The sequence below is a fragment of the Hemicordylus capensis genome, chromosome 3, assembly GCF_027244095.1.
Source record: "Hemicordylus capensis ecotype Gifberg chromosome 3, rHemCap1.1.pri, whole genome shotgun sequence".
NCBI classification, from domain to species: Eukaryota; Metazoa; Chordata; class Lepidosauria; order Squamata; family Cordylidae; genus Hemicordylus; species Hemicordylus capensis.
Window position 1 is genome coordinate 97006051 of NC_069659.1, and position 17964 is coordinate 97024014.

General features: G+C 42.9%; 1 protein-coding gene across 8 annotated transcripts in view; it reads left to right on the forward strand.

Moving 5' to 3' along the window:
- Positions 1-17964, forward strand: part of AGPAT3 (1-acylglycerol-3-phosphate O-acyltransferase 3) — a 135416-nt gene that overhangs the window by 14640 nt on the left and 102812 nt on the right. For 3 of the 8 annotated variants that reach the window (XM_053308236.1, XM_053308237.1, XM_053308234.1), the window contains exon 2: positions 13529-13630. The exons of the other annotated variants lie outside the window; for them this stretch is intronic. The gene's annotated coding sequence lies outside the window, so the exon portion shown is untranslated. The remainder of the gene's footprint in view (positions 1-13528; positions 13631-17964) is intronic. 8 annotated transcript variants of the gene reach the window in all.

Below are 17964 nucleotides of genomic sequence, written 5' to 3' on the forward strand. Positions count from 1 at the left end.
CCCGAACCTCTTGGAAATCGGGGACCGACAAAAGGGCCATCTGACCAGATCTGACCGGACGGGATGTAACTGGATGGGAGAGGCGGGTCTGTAGGTAGACAGGTGCCAAACCCCGCAAGGCTTTGAAGGTCAAAACCAGGACCTTAAATTGAAGTCGGTAGCGAATAGGCAACCAGTGCAATGACTGCAGGAGAGGTGTTACCCTGTCATATTTTCTGGCAACCATAAGTAAACGAGCCGCTGCATTCTGGACCCATTGTAGCTTTTCGATCATCCTCAAAGGTAACCCTAGATAGAGGGCGTTACAATAATCTAGGCGGGAGATATGGGTCACTGACACTAATGCTTGCCGATCAAGTAATAATGCTTGCCGATAATGCTTGACGCATCAGATGGAGCTGGGCAAAGGCACTTCTGGCTGCAGCCTCCACCTGCTGTTCAAGCAGGAGATGCGAATCCAAAAGGAACCCCAAGTCATGTACAAGCTCCTTCGGGGACAGCGCCACCCCATCTAAAACAAGGTTCACATCCAGCTGTTGGATGTGAGGATGCGAGGGCTGAGTAAAAGTAGTTCAGTCTTGGTGGGATTTAGTCTGAGCTTATTTTGATTCATCCAGACCTTAACAGCTTCCAGGCAGCGAGTAAGCACAGAAACATCATCTCCAGAATGGTCTGGGATGGCAATATACAGCTGAGTATCATCAGCGTATTGATGAAATCTCACCCCAGACTGGGAAATGACCTGACCCAGCGGCTCCATATAGATGTTAAAGAGGACAGGGGCAAGAACTGAACCCTGGGGAACTCCATAAAGGAGTGGCCATGGGTCAGAGCATCTGTCCTCAATGCATACTGACTGGACACACCCGCTAAGGTAAGATTGGAACCACTGTAAGTGCCCCCAATACCCAACCCACGCAGGCGATCAAGGAGGATAGCATGATCGATGGTGTCAAAAGCTGCTGAGAGATCTAAAAGGACGAGGAGAGGGACACTACCCTCATCAGGGTCCCAAAGAAGGTCATCTACCAGAGCGAGCAATGCTGTCTCTGTGCTATGCCGAGGCCTGAAACCTGACTGATAAGAATTAAGATAGCCAGTTTCCTCTAAGACCCTCTCAAGCTGGGCACATACAACCCTCTCTAACACCTTTGCTACAAAAGAGAGGTTGGAGATCGGCCTATAGTTGTCAAGGACCTCAGGGTCCAGGGAGGGTTTCTTCAAGTGAGGGCAAACTATCACCTATTTAAGGGCTGCTGGTATGAAACCCTCATGTAACGAGGAGTTAACCAACTCCTGTAGCCAAGAATTAACATTCCCGCTAGCTGTTCTAACCAGCCAGGAGGGACAAGGGTCCAAGCAACATGTTGCCGCATCCATACCCGAGAGAATTGTGTCCATATCCTCAACCAACTCAAAGGTGTCCCATATAACATCACAGGGCGGAATCTCCTCTATATGATCAGATCCTACAGAAGTAGAGTCCAACTCTAGCTGAAGGCAGGTGACTTTATCAGCAAAGAATTGAGCAAATTGATCACAGCGGCCAGATTGAACATCTACTGACTCCTCTCTCCTAAGAAGGGAGCGGGTAATCCGAAATAAAGCTGCTGGATGAGAGTCAGCTGATGTGATAAGAGCAGAGAAATAGTGGGATTTCACCACTCTTATCATCCTAGAATATTCCCAAATATAGGCAAGTAGTCGTATTTGGTCATCTTCGGCACCAGTTTTCCTCCAACGGCGTTCAAAGCGTCTTTTGGTCTGTTTCATCTCCCTAAGCTCCTCAGAGAACCAAGGGAGCTGGGATCCACGAACCGTAAGAGGAAGCTTGGGAGCAATTTCATCTAACGCCCTCGTGGCCTCAATGTTCCAAGATTCCACGAGCTGTGATGGAGAAACGCCTACCAGATTGCAAGGAATGTCCCCAAGAGCCTCCTGGAATCCGACAGGATCCATGAGGCACCTGGGGCGGACCATCTGTGTTGTACTGCTGTCCCGGTAGAGACGGGGCTGCTGCAGTCTGCATATTAATCAGAAAATGATCGGACCATGGCAGGGTAGAGATGACAATATTTTCCATGACCAGATTTGCCTGCCATTGCCCTGAAAGATAAACCAAGTCCAAGGTATGTCCACCCATATGAGTCGGGCCCGAAATGATCTGAGACAAGCCCATGGCAGCCATAGAGCTCATGAACTCCCAAACCATAGAACCCCCATAAGAAGCTGGAAGATTAAAATCCCCCAGAACCATAAGTCTAGGGGTCATAATCATCAGGCCTGATACCAAATCAAGGAGCTCGGAAAGGGCAGCAGATGGACAACGAGGAGGTCGATAAATCAGGAGAAGCCCACGTTTGTCACGTTGACCCAGACTTATAGAAAGACATTTGCACCCCGTCACCTGTGGGATAGGGCCCCTGATCAACATAAGATCTTCTTTAAAAATCACCGCGACACACCACCCCGACCGTGACCTCGGGGATGATGAAACACAGAGAAGCCAGGTGGACACATCTCAGTGAGGGGAACAACCCCATCTGGATCTAACCAGGTCTCAGTGATGCAAGCCAAATCTGCCTGTTCATCTAAAAGGAGATGAAACATGTATTAAACACCAATGAAACAAAGCAGGCCTACAAGAAAGAACAAGTCAAGAACCAAACAGAAAAATGGAAAAATAAGCCACTGCATGGTCAATATTTGCACAATGTAAGTGGAAAATCAGACATCACCAAGACCTGGAAATGGCTTAAGAATGGCAACTTGAAGAAAGAAACTGAGGGTTTAATACTGGCTGCACAAGAACAGGCACTAAGAACAAATGCCATAAGAGCAAAAGTTGAAAAATCAACAACAAACAACAAGTGCCACCTTTGTAAAGAAGCAGGTGAAACAGTGGACCACCTAATCAGCTGTTGTAAAAAGATCGCACAAACTGACTACAAACAAAGGTATGACAAGGTAGCAGGGATGATCTGCAAAAAATACTGGATGTTACTGGAACATCTGCAAAAAATACAAGCTACCTGTAGCCAAAGATTGGTGGGACCATAAAACTGAAAAAATTGTAGAAAATGAAGATGCAAAAATATTTTGGGACTTCCGACTACAAACAGACAAACATCTGCCACACAATACACCAGATGTAACTGTAGTCGAGAAGAAAGAAAAACAAGTCAAAATAATCAACATAGCAATAGAATAGAAGAAAAAGAAATAGAAAAAAATCACCAAATACAAAGAGCTACAAATTGAAATTGAAAGGCTGTGGCAGAAGAAGACCAAAATAATCCCAGTGGTAATTGGCGCCCTAGGTGCAATTCCAAAACAACTTGAAGAGCACCTCAGTACCACAGGGGCCACAGAAATCACCATCAGCCAATTACCGTATTTTACGGACTATAAGACGCTACGGACTATAAGACGCACCTTAATTTTAATCCAGTTTTTCAGAGTTTTAACATAGTAAACTGTTAAAACATATAAGACGCTCCTGAATTTTGGCGGATATTTTTCGAGGAAAAAAGTGAGTCTTATAGTCCATAAAATACGGTATAAAAAGCAACTTTACTGGGAACAGCCTATATTCTGCGATGATATCTATAATAACAGCAACAACATTGATAACAAAATTCAGCCATCCCAGGTCCTTGGGAAGGACTCTATGACTGGATAAAACAAACCAGTCAATAACACCTGTCTGTGTAAACAAGAAATAATAATACAAATACTTAAAAGCTGCAGGTGGTAGGACCCTCTTTAGAAGAGACATTCCCTCTTCCTCACACTAGAATAAATGTTTTTATAAGATGGTGGCTGTTGGAAAATGCTTAGGCATCAGTATGGAGTACCAGTGTGTAGCAGGTGCCATCTTAAGAGTTATCTCCATCTTTTGGGTGAGAAACTAAACTGGCACCTGCTACCTGCTGTAGCTGTGTGATGATGTAAGGCAAGTGTCCATGTCCTACTTATTTGGTTATCTTTGCAAGAGCTGGCAACAAACCTTATTCAAGAAGAGTTCAACCTGTCCCCTATGTTTTTCAGGGAATAATGTCTTGTTTTATATTCCAGGAACAAATTAAATTTCGTTTAAAACTATTGTTCTTAATCTGCATTCATGTGTAATCACTAAAACATATGCAATTTATTGACTAAGATTTTTTGTAAATCAAATGACAGCTCTGTATACACATTGTGTATATGTAATGCATGCCCTGGAGTATGCTTCCAAAGATTCTTTGAATTTTGAGTGTTGGAATTATTTATTTCTAATTCCTAATATTCCCCATTTACTGCAATTTTAGCCATGATGTTATTGAGTTCTGACCAGCTGTTTGCCTGCTGCCCAGAAAATGAAGCACACACTCCAGAAACCAAGTTAACATTTTATTCTCTTTCATGAGGACAACTTGTCAGCCAGGAGATGATGATGTTGGAGGCTGGGGCTCAGGTTTATTAACTTTTAAAAACTGAATTAGATTTTTCCCCATTTTTAATTTCTTAGGGGTTTTTTACCGCCTTTTCTTAAAACAATCTCAAGGCAGTTTACAAAACATTTTAAAACAATACAAAGCTATTAAACTGTTATACAAATATTAAATTGGAATATAAAAATACAAATCTAATTAAGTTTTTAAAATATGAAGAGATGACACTATTCCATTTTTATAACCATCCCATAAGCGAGTCTAATAAGAAATTGACATACTTTACTGGAAGAAGGAAATAAAGTACATGAGACAACATTCTGAGTTTTCCAGTAACTTGTTTGTTTTTATAAACCAAATGGTGGATTTGGATTACTGATTTTTGTGGAGTTTTCCCCCGTACCAAGAGGTAACTTCAGTAATCAGAGTAATCAGTTTCTCCTCATGGTGGTGATCCACATGGAACAGAATTTTATAATGAGCTGAGAACATATTTGACCAGCTCTCCTACTACCTAGCCATCTTCTTTTTTCGGACTTTCTTAGATTGGATGCACGAGGATTGATGGTTTTAAGGCACTGCCAAGAGTGCGTTGTACCCATTAATAATATCAACTTTCATATGCACCTCTGAAAGCAGAAAATTGCCATGCTGTAGGAAAGAAGAGTGATGATGTGAGGCTGAGGTATTGAGTAGTCTGGAATCTATGGTCTACAGTAGTATGGTAGTATGGTCTAATGATAGCCTTCACATATGAAGCTGTGAACTGACCCTGTGTTTGCGCATGCAGATGGTAAATATAAATTGTTTTAATTATCTAATGTTCCCTGAAGAATTGTTGTTGGCAGCCTATTGATAGGCTCTGTTCTGCTCATGAACCAAAAGGGTAAAGGGTTTAAGCTTTATTTGAGGTGTACTGTACCTGCAGTATCCTGACAGTCTTGGTTCCAGTCAAACCTAATCTTTTGCTTTTGTGAGCATTAATTTCATGCTTGAAAAGAGCCTGAGTAGTTTCCACTGATTAATCAAGTGTAACGTTTAAATCTCATTGCGTACTGCAAGGAAAAACTGTGATAGAGAAAGCAACATTTTTGTTGCAAGTTTGGCTAGTGTGTGTAGTACCATTTAAATTTAAATCCTGGCTTTTCCTCCCAATAGAGGCACACTGTCAGGGTTGCTTGATATGCTAATAGTGTGAGTCTTTTTTGTAGCTGTCTGTTTGATATCTGTAATTCTACTCTCGTGCAAAGTAGGTTATTCATTCAACTGGAAATGTTTGTATCTCTCAACAAATTTGCATTGCAGCCTATGAAAATAACTGTATTTAAACCTTTTTTGGGACTTTGATATAAAGGAAATTGTATTCTTCTGGTCTTGTACATTATGTTATTTACTAGGTGAAGTTCTGTCAGAAATGATTGTCAAGAAGCACTTCTCACTACTCTTCAGACAATCCTGGACTTTTCTGTTATCTACTCTGCAGTAAAGGGGCCTTGAGGGAAAATCGACACACTTGCTCCTAGCCTGGCTCTGCCCCACTTCTCTTTCCTGTTGCTCACTTCTCTTCCCTCACTGCTCAGCTTTCTCTGTATTAATGACATTAACAATTAATGTGAGAGGGATGTGCTGATTAAATAACTATAAAGGTAAAGTGTGCCCTCGAGTCGGTGTCGACTCCTGGCAACCACAGAGCCATGTGGTATTTCTTTGGTAGAATACAGGATGGGTTTACCATTGCCATCTCCCACACAGTATGAGATGATGCCTTTCAGCATCTTCCTATATCGCTGCTGCCCGATATAGGTGCTTCCTATAGTTTGGGAAACATACCAGTGGGGATTTGAACCGGCAACCTCATGCTTGCTAGGCAAGTCATTTCCCACTGTGTCATTAGGTGGCTTAATAACTATACACAGCACAATAATGTCAGATGTGTTTGAAATTCAAATGATTGTATTTTTTAAAAAAATTTTTAACACATAATTATTTCTTCAGAACAGGGATTGTGTAGTGTGCTGGCAATACTGGAACCTGTGTTGATGACAGTTGTTGGTTTTATGTGTCATGGCTGTTTGTTTTTCTGTTGTAGGCAGCTGTATTTTTAACAGTGGTTTGGAGATTTAGGGATGCAATTTCTTGGCCAGCAGATGTTGCTGCTTGGCATGAGCTTGTGAAAAGGAAAGGAGATGTGGACCTAAAACAAAGAACAGTAGAATGTTGCTGGCTTCTTGGCTTTTCAGAGGTCCAGTTCTCTACTGAAAGCAATGACACTTAAGCCTGATTCAGATAGTATCCAAAAGCCCTGCTGTAGCCATGTACAGCAGGGCAAATGGGGGATCAGTCCACCCCTGCAATCATAAATGTGTCTGCCATCACACAGGGCTTTTCCCTCTGTGGACAACCCCCTGTGAATGGTGGGGTGCGTGGATGAGTGACATGGTGGGGTGGGACTTCCTCCCCCTTCACCCACTATACATGGCTAAAGCAGGGCTTTTTAATAACACCTGAAGGAGGCTTTAGTTTAAGGGTAATTGCATAAAGGTAATAAAGTGTCTGAGGTGGCTGTCTTCTGTAGGAGGATGGAGTATATATTAGGTCTGAATTTTCTGAACCCTTAAATGTCCTGGAAGGTGAATGGAATATTGGGTTTTGGAGCATGAGCAACCAGTACTGCACACTTGGAAATTAGATGTATTAGATCAGGGATCCTCAGTGCTGGGCCCCCAGATGTTAGTGGACCAACTCCCATAATCCCAAGCCCCAGTGGCCTTTGGGATTATGGGAGCTGAAGTCCAATAACATCTGGGGGCCCAACGTTGAGGATCCCTGTGTTAGATTATACTTGCTTAACCTGCACAGAGCATCTGCGCAATAGTGCTTGTTTGCTCCCCTCATTCCCTGTCACAGCCCTCCTCACCTCAATCTTTCCACCCTCACCTAAGCCACACTCCTGCTCCTCCTTCTCCATCCGATTGCTTCCATCCCCCTCAACCCTCTTGGTCATGGCCGCAGTGTAGCTGGTGCCTATTGGCCAAGCTGCAGCCTCCTATCCCCAGAGACCTCCCTACTCTTACCCGAGCCCCACTCCTGCTTCTCCCCACAGGAGGAGCAGCAGCAGCATTTGACTGGGCCCTTCCTCGTTGCTGCCAGTCCCATCACCACTTGTTCCCCTCAGGCCGCTGGCAGGCCTAGGCCCGCCCCTTGCCTACCTGCCTCACTCCGCCAATGGCCTCAGTAGCTCCAAACAGCAGCAGTGGTTGATTGGGCCCTTCCTTGCTGCCAATAGGTTCTGCCATGGCCGCTCGTTCCCCTCAGGCCTCTGACAGGCTCGGTCCTGTCCCTCACCCTTCCTTCTTTCTCTCTTCCCCTCTCTTCTTTCTCTCTCTCCTCCACTCGTGCTTCCCTTCTGTCTTTCTTCCCACTCCCTCCTTTCTCTCTCTTCCTCCCTTCTGGAATTAACAGATCTTGTTCATCTTGTATCCTCATCTTATTCACACAGTGGCAGCCTTCTTCTCCTGAAGGGGCTTTCCTCCTTCACAATCCCTCTCTTCACAGACTCCTGCTCACTATCATTTTAGATTCCTCTCCTCTACAATCAAGAACATCTTCTGACCAGTACCAGTTGCATTCCAACTGACCTTAACCATCACAGGCTCCTCCTCCCTATATGCATATGGAATCCCCGTTGCCCAATCACCATGGTGCTTCTGCTCTCACAGGCTCCTCCTCCCTTTCTGCATATGGAATCCCCACTGACCAATCAGGTGCTCACAAACTCTCACGAGAGCTGCCATGCACAGGATTAGCCATGGGTATGCCTTAGAGAATTATATATTTAGATTTGTATGCTGTACGTCCTTCAGTGAATTCTGTATTGCATTTAAGCCTCCCAACAATTTTGAGAAAGGGCAGTCTGAGGGAGACTGGTTTGCCCACAGATAGGTGGAATTTGAATGTCTCCATAGCCACATCTAGTGATGAGCCTGGACCGTTCCAGAGGCCATTCTACAGGCCTCCGGACCGGTCCGGACATGGGCGGTTCAAGGTTCGGGTGATTTGGGGTGGGGGGTTCCTTTAAGAGTGGGGGGAAGGTTTACTTACCCCTCCCGCCGGGAAAGTGGCAGGAGGGGTAAGTAAGCCCTCCCCCTGCTCTTAAAGGACCCCCCCCACCCCAGTGCCGGACCGCAGTTCCGCGGTTCTGTGCATATCCCTAGCCACATCTAATATGTTTTAAGCTCTGCTGAGTTGGCTGTATCTAAAGGAACAATTGTGATTTTCCATTACTGTGGAATTAGCCTTCTCATCACCAGCACCCCATGAAAATTTTGGAATACAGTACTGTATATAATTTACCAACCACAAATAAAAATTTCAGTGGATAAAGTATAGGAAAATCTCCACAAAGTGTGAGGGTGGAGGCTTTGAAGTATTCCGTTACTGAACAAAAGTGAAGCATTGATGGAGTACTAAAATCAGATCCCAAGAGCTAAATGATGCAGTTCATTATCTTTCTTTTTGTTGTTGTTCTCTATAATATCTGTGTGATATTTGAGATCTGTTATAAGGTGCCAGAACTGCCAAAGCAGTTTCATTATATCTTCCTGCCAAGCAGAATAAGGGTTTTTGTGTATCTGCATATTTTGGGGTAGCTCTTGAAAAATAAAAGAAAATCTAGCTTCTTTCTCTTTCCCCTGCGAGTGTTAAATGTATATTATAAGGGGTGGAGAAAAACATCTTCATGCATTTCAAAGACCATATCATAGAGACAAACTAGTTAATAGCTATGGAAATATATTCAGTATTTTCTGGAATGAGGGACATGTTAGTGGCTATGTGAATTATAAGGACATAGGACCAACTCTGCTGGATCAGGCCCAAGGCCTATCCAGCCCAGCATCCTGTTTCACATAGTGGCCAATCAGATGCCTCTGAGAAGCCACAGGCAAGAGCTGAGGACATGCCCTTTCTCTTGCTGTTCCTCCCTGCAACTTGTATTTAGAGGCATCTTGCCTCTGAGGCTGGAGGTGGCCTATAGCTATCAGACTAGTAGCCACTGATAGACCTGTCCTCCATTAATTTATATAAACCCCTTTTAATGACATCCAAGCTAGTGACTATCACCACATCCCATGGCAGATAATCACATAGATTAATTATGTTCTAGAAAGAATGGCTAGAAATGGACATAGATGATATCCACAATTCTTGGGACCGCAATTGATGGCTTTTGCTGGCCGTCAACCTCCCAATCAGAGAAGGCACATGAAGAGAGAGAATTATATGCGGTGTGAAGAAGTACTTCTTTTTGTCGGTCCTAAATCTCCTGGCCATCAGTTTCATGGAATGACCCCTGGTTCTAGTGTAGTGAGAGAAGGAGAAAAATTTCTATGTACTCCATGGATAATTTTATGCACTTCTATCATGTCTCCCCATAGTCACATCTTTTCCAAACTAAAAAGTCTCAGATGCTGTAGCCTGGCCTCATAAGGAAGGTGCTCCAGGTGCCTGATGGTCTTGGTTTCCCTCTTCTGCACCTTTTCCAGTTCTATAATATCCTTCTTAAGATACAGTAACCAGAACTGTTTGCAGTACTCCAAATGTGGCTGCACTGTAGATTTATATGAAGGCATTATAATGTTGACATTTTTATTTTCAATCCCCTCCCTAATGATCCCTAGCATAGAATTTGCCTTTTTCACAGCTGCCATATTCAACACGTTCAACAAGCTTTCCACCACAGCCACAAGATCTGTCTCCTGGTCAGTCACTGACAGCTCAGACCCCATCAGTGTATATGTGAAGCTGGGGTTCTTTGCCCCAATATGCATCACTTTACATTGAACCACATTTGTCATTTTGTTGCCCACTCCCCCAGTTTGGAGATCCTTTTGGCGCTCTTCACAATCTGATGTGGATTTTACTAGCCTAAATAGTTTAGTGTCATCTGCAATTTGGCCACTTCACTGCTTACCCCAACTTCTAGATCATTTATAAACAAGTTAAAAAGCACTGGTCCTAGTACAGATTCCTGGGGGATCTCACTTCTTTCTTACTTCCATTGTGAAGACTGTCCATTTATTCCTACCCTGTGTTTCCTGTCCTCATCCACTTACCAATCTGCAACTCAACCTATCAGCTTATCCCATGTCTGCTAAGTTTACTCAAGAGCCTTTGGTGGGGAACTTTGTCAAAAGCTTTTTGGAAGTCCTAGAATACTGTGTCAACCAGATCACTTTTATCCACATGTCTGTTAACACTCTCAAAGAACTCCAAAAGGTTAGTGAGGCAAGACTGGCCCTTGCAGAAGCCATGCTGGTTCTCCTTCAGCAAGGTCTGTTCTATATAACAATTTTGTCCTTGAGTATGCTTTCCATAAATATAAATGACACAGACATTAAGCTATCTGGCCTGTAATTACCTGGATGCCTTTCTGAAAATCAGAGCTACATTGGCTACTTTCCAGTCCTCTGGTACAGACCCTGATTGTAGGGACAAGTTACATATTTTTGCTAGCAGGTTAGTAATTTCATGTTTGAGTTTCTTAAAAACTTGGTCATTTTTAAATTTTTCAAGATAGTTTAGAACATCTTCTCTCATCACCAGTTGATTGGTGCAATTCTTCAACCTCCAAGCCTGTGAAGCTCAGTTCTAGAGCGGGTATATGCTCAGTATCCTCCATGGTCAAGACAAATGCAAATATCTCATTCAGCTTCTCTGCAGTCTCCTTATCCTCCTTGATAACCCCTTTCATGCCCTCATCATCATCATCATCGGGTCCAACCACCTCCTTGGCAGGTTCTCTACTTCTGATATATTTAAATAAGTTTTTATTGTTCTCCTTGACACTTCAGGCTATATGTTCCTCAAACTTTCTTTTTGCTTCCCTTATTGACTCCTTGCATTTATTTTGCCAGAGTTTGTTGCTTTCTATTCTCTCAGTTTGGGCAGGGCTTGCATTTTCTGATAGAAATCTTCTTCCCTTTTATAGCTTGCCTGACTCTACTTCTTAGCCATGCTGGCGTCATCCTGAACTTGGTAGTACCTTTTTGGTATACATTCTATACTCCTTTTTGGTATACATTCTATATGTATACCTATTATTGAGGTTTTAAATAAGTTCCATGCTTTCTGGAGTGATTTGACCCTCCTGACTTTCCATTTTAGCTTCCTTTTTACTAATCCCCTCGTTTTTGAGAAGTTTGCTCTTCTAGTCAAGTGCATCTGTGTTGGACTTACTTGGCAGTGCTCCACTCACATATAAGCTGAATTGGATCACACTATGGTTACAGTTCCCCAATGGTTCTAGAACACTGACATCTCACACCAGGTCCTGGACACCACTCAGGATTAAGTCCAAGGTTGCCTTCTCTGTAGTTGGTTCCGTGACCAAGTGTTCTAAGGCACAGTCATTTAGCATGTCTAGAAATTTGGCCTCTCTGTCAGTACCTGAATGTGAATTTGCCCACTCTGTGTGTGAGTAATTTAAGTCACCCAATATTACAGTTCTGTCTCTCTTTGACACCTCTCTTATTTGCTTCTCCAGGTCACCTTCAGTCTTTTGATCTGTCAGGCAATAGTACGTCCCTAATGACATTTCCTTTCAGTCCTTATATTGTCATCCACAATGTTTCTGTGGAGGACTCCGGTCCTAGGTTTTCTAGATTGTTAGATTCTGTTCCTTCTTTAATATACAGTGCTACCCCCAATCTGCCCCTCTCTATCCTTTCTGTAGAGTTTTTATCCAGGAATAAGTGTCCCATAGGTTCTCACTGTTCGACCAGGTTTCCTTTATGCCCACTATATCTATGTTTTCATTAGCAACCAAGCACTTCGGCTCGCCCATCTTCGCTTGGAGGCTTCTGGCATTAAAAATATTTTAATAGCTATTTGTTTTTTTATTGTAGGGAGGGAGGGTCTAAAAATTTTTTTAGTCTTTATTTGAGATAATATTATTATTTGCTTAGTTTTTTTTGTTGTCAGGGATGATTGTCATGGTTATCTGGTGCCTGTGATGGTATCATTCTTTCCTCTAGTGATTCACAGAAGTACTTATGCAAAGCTGCCTGTCAGGCTGATATAATAGGCATGTGTGCAGCTCATCAGGTTACTTATTTATCTGTGTGGAGAGTGATGACTTTTAGAGGTGTTTTTTGTTTTATTGTTCATTATTTCTCCTTCCACCAAAAACTGCAGGTATATTTCAAATCCAGAATATATATTTATTTCTTATCACACTGGCAGGGTTTTTATTTTAAAGGGTCACTTTGAGAATGGGGGGCAGGGAAGAGTTGGAAGGCTGACCAGAGCTCCAGCCCATATTTTCCCAACAGATTTCCATTATTTGGAGTTGCCACTTCCTCCACACCTTTCCTCTACCTCCGAAGGGGGCACATATTGGACTGGATTTGGCCCAGGGACCTCCAGTTGCTGGTACCTAAATGTCTGAGCAAACATATCTAGCTATGTCTAGCTTTTAGAATCTGCCCTTAGTTCAGAGTGTGAACTTGGAAGTTTAGCTCAAGTAAAAGTTTCCTGAACTACTTAGGGCTGATGGATGAAATAAATTAGTTTAGCCTTCTACTGAAGGATGTTTTACTGACCATCCTAGGCGCTGTCTTCATGAACTAAAAATGGCGATGTCTTTTGTCACATAGCAATATTAAAGAGGCATTATGGGACAGAAATAAAACAATTACCTCTAGCCTGGTGGAAAAGACTCAGATTGAAGTCAGTTTTATTGGACTAATGGTTGCATTAGGAATGAAGATTGGTGTGGGTTGTTTTTTTTAAAATGTACAGCTCAATCCTATGTGTAACTACTCAGAAGTAAGCCCAACTGGTTTCAAGTGGACTTAATCCCTAGTAAGTATACATATAGGGCTGCAGTCATGGATGTGTAGACACACCTAGGATTGTGCTGCATACCTGAGATTTGGAACCATACACCAGCTGCAGCCATGACTGTAAATAGAGCAATGCTACCTTGCCAGTGTGGAAGCGTAACAAAAATATGCCAAGTTTCTGTTAGCTTTGAATATTAGTATAACAAGTTTGACAATAACCTAACATTTTTGTGCTTGAATTGTTTTTAACAGATTGGGAGGCGATTATATTTAGAAAGTTGATGGCTACCTTGGCTTGGTTTGGTTTTGAAATGCTGAGTTTTCCCTTCACAAATATTTATCCCACTGATCATGGTAAGGAATATGAAGGAAATGGCTGACTTACTTAATATTCATGAACAGGCTTTGCATAAAAGAGGAATGTTACTATTGACTTCTAAAATGAGATCACCCAGTTGAGAAGCCAACTTAAAAGTAAGGTGGTGCAAATCACCATGAACAAAAATAGATCTTTAAATCATTAATTTGAATCAGGTTGCCCATTGGTACTTTATATCTTTCTTCAACAGCAGTGTGTACTAATTGATTAATTTATGCATTAAAACAGGCCTTGACAATTTTTCTTTGGATCTAGGAGTCAGCCTCAAAATTGGGAAGTCAGACAAGAGGCACTTGACCAAATTTCTGGACTTAGTCACGGATATTATAGAGGGGTAAATGGTCTACTCATTATTCCCTTTAAAAGTAACATACTTAAAACAGAAATAGGGCTACCTGGGGCAAATAGATTTTATTAAATAATTCCACCTCTGAATAACCTAGTCTAGGCATGACAATTACATATCTAGGTGACATGGCTCCTTGGCTCCTGGAGTTTGTCAAGCCCTGCATTAAAACATATTAATGTACAACTGAATATAACATGTCCTTATCTAGTATATTATAATTTTATTGATATTTTAATTAATTTTAAAACATGTTATTTGGTACATTATTTAATATATAACTGTTCATTATGTGTCAAGCTGCATTTCTTTGGGGATCTTAGCTAGAAATAAATCACTACTTAGGTCGGCCCAGAATAAACCTGAAATCATCCATGATCTGATTCTGGATGAAGGGGCCGATCTGGTATGTATTACAGAGACTTGGTTGTGGGAGGCTGGTGGCCTGGTCTGGTCCCAGCTTCTTCCTCCAGGGTACTCTGTTGAGGAGCAGGGGAGAGGACATTAGCGGGGAGGTGGAGTGGCTGTGGTCTATAAGAACAATATCTCCCTTGTCGGATCCCTGTCAAAGTGTCTGACCATATTGAATGTGTGTACCTAAGTTTGGGGACCAGGGATAGACTGGGACATCTGTTGGTATACTGATTGCCCTGCTGCTCAACGGAGTCCCTAACTGAGCTGATGAACTTGGTCTCGGGCTTGGCGTTGGAGTCTTCCAGGCTTGTGGTGTTCGGGGACTTCAATATCAACTTTGGGACCAATTTGTCCGGGGTGGTTCGGGCGGCCATGACAACTATGGGCCTATCCCAAGTGGTCTCAGGACCAATGCATATTGCGGGTCACATGCTTGATCTGGTCTTTCACTCTGAACAATGTAGTGTTCTGTGGGTGGGGGCTCTGGTGATTTCCCCATTGTCATGGATGGACCACCATCTGGTTAAGGTAGGACTCACGACCACGTCCCACTTCTGCAGGGGCAGAGGGCCCATTAGGATGGTCCACCCAAGAAGTTTACTGGATCTTATAGGATTCCAGGAAGCCTTGGAGGGATTTAGTGTTGGCTCTGATGATGATCCTGTTGACATTCTGGTGGAGAATTGGAATAATCAACTCACCAGTGCAGTGGATACGATTGGTTCTAAGCGTCCTCTCTGACCTGCTTTGAAATTGGCCCCTTGGTATACAGAAGCACTACGGGGACTGAAGTGGCAAGGTAAACAACAAGAGCACAGGTGGAGGAAGACTCAGCTCAGATCTGACAGATTATAGAAAGCATTTGAAGATCTATGCTTAGGTGATACATACGGCAAAGAAGCGATTCTTTTCTTCCCATAACGTGTCCGCAAGTTCACGTTCGGCGGAGTTGTTGAGGGTTGTGAAGGGGCTAATGTGTGCCCCTTTCCCCTTGAATCAGTACTTGGAACCAACAATTATTCGCTGTAACCTTTTAAATGAGCGTTTTGTGGATAAAATCACTCGTATTCGGGCCGACATAGATTCACACTCCACAGTTGTTACAGAGTTTGATGCTGATGTGTCCACCAGCAACCCTTATGTGATGATCCTGGATCAGTTTCAGTTTGTGACCCCTGAGGATGTGGGCAAATTGCTTGGAATGGTGCGGCCAACCACCTGCCCTCTTGATCCTTGCCTGGCATGGCTTATAAAATCTGGCAAGGAAGCTGTTGTAGAGGGCCTGGTAGAGATCATAAATGCTTCTCTGAGGGAGGGCAGGATGCCTCCTTGTCTTAAGGAGGCAATCATTAGACCAATTCTGAAGAAGCCTGCCTTGGATCCCTCAGACCTAAGCAATTAAGGCCTGTCTCCAATCTTCCATGGCTGGGCAAGGTGATTGAGAAGGTGGCAAGGTGATTGAGAAGGTGGTGGCCTCCCAGCTTCAGGTGGTCTTGGAGGAAACTGATCATCTAGACCCATTTAAAACTCGCTTTCAAATGGAGACTGCCTTGGCTGGCCTGATCGATGATCTTCAATTGGGAATTGACAGAGGGAGTGTGACTCTGTTGGTCCTTTTAGATCTCTCGGTGGCTTTCAATACTGTTGACCATAGTATCCTTCTGGAATGTCTGAGGATAATCTCTAGGGCAGATTCCAGATTGTGTCCCTTGCAGACTGTTGTTCTTCAAAATCTGAACTCTTGTATGGTGTCCCTCAGGGCTCCATACTGTCTCTGATGTTGTTTAACATTTACATGAAACTGCTGGGAGAGATCATCAGGAGATTTGGTGCAGGGTGTTATCAGTATGCTAACTAGTTATCACTATTCTCCATGTCAACATCATCGAGAGAAGGCATAACCTCCCTAAACGCCTGCCTGGAGGCAGTAGTGGGCTGGATAAGGGATAACAAACTGAGGTTGAATCCAGATAAGATGGAGGAATTTATTGTGCAGGGTTGGAACTGGGGAGATGATTTTGATCTGCCTGTTCTGGCTGGGGTCACGCTTCCCCAGAAGGAACAGGTACATAGTCTGGGGGTGCTTCTGGACACAAACCTCTCCCTGGTATCCCAGGTTGAGGTGATGGCCAGAGGTGCTTTTTATCGGCTTTGGCTGATACACCAGGTGCGTCCATTTCTTGAGATGAATGACCTCAAAATGAGGTCATATGACCTCATATGCTGGTACCCTCTAGGCTGGATTACTGTAATGCACATTATGTGGGGCTGCCTTTGAATGTAGTCTGGAAATTGCAGTTGGTTCAGAATGCAGCAGCCAGGTTGGTCTCTGGATGATCTAGGAGAGACCATATTACTCCTGTGTTGAAAGAACTACACTGGCTGCCGAGACGTTTCTGGGCAAAATACAAGGTGCTGGTTATTACCTATAAAGCCCTAAACAGCTTAGGCCCTGGGTATTTAAGAGAATGTCTTCTTCGCCATGAGCTGCACCACCTGTTAAGATCTTCTGGAGAGTTTTGTCTGCGGGTGCCACCAGCATGCCTGGCAGCTACTCAGAAACTGGCCTTCTCCATTGCAGCCCCTGGACTTTGGGATGCCCTCCCTGTTCAAATAAGAGCCTCCCCATCTCTGGCAACTTTTAAAATGGCACTGAAGACTCATTTATTCACCCTGGCTTTTAATTAGATTTATGGTTCTAAGAAGAAAAAGGGGGGGAGGGGGGTCTCTTTCTGATGTTTTAAATTTTAATTCTAAACTGCCCGGGGGATGCAAGTTTTGGGTGGTATAGAAATGTAAATAAATAAATAAATAAAAATCCAACTTCTTAAAAATCACATTTTATCCACCCTGCACAAAAGTGATGTGATGGATCTGCTTACTCTTCATAGCTGACCATGACTGTGCATTGATTTGCAAATGCATGGTAAAATATTAATGCATCCAGAAATATTTTGGCATCTGCCTTGCTCGATCAAGAATTCTATCAGCACCCAGAACTGTGTGAACCAGGACTTGGCCCCAATGGCAGCATGCTATATACTCTTGTGCAGCCTGCCCCTAGAGAGACTGTTGTTGGGACAGAGGGTGGGATATACATATTTTAATAAAAATAAATAAATAAATGAAAATCCTTATGGATAAAGTATTCCATAGCTCCTCTATATTTATTTATTATGTTTATATACCACCTAAGAAAAAATTCTCTAGGCAGTATGTAAATGTAATTGTAGTATGTATGTATATATTAATTCTCTTTATGCCTTTTATCTTTGCTAAAACCAATAGAAAATTGACAGATTTCCCTTGCACTCAGGTCTCAGTTTCTCAAGTCCCTGATCTTACTTAACACCTGTGTTTTACCTTGTAAGGGTTTCTGTCATCTTCACCTTGGCAATTACCTTTTCTTCCTCTTTTGAAAAAGCAACTCAAATTGAAGACCATTGTAATAACGATGTCTTGGTGGAAATCAAATTTTTCCTGGAATATTTGCAAACTATGGTGGTTAAGTTATTTAATCCTGCCTATAGGATGGATCCTTCTGGATAG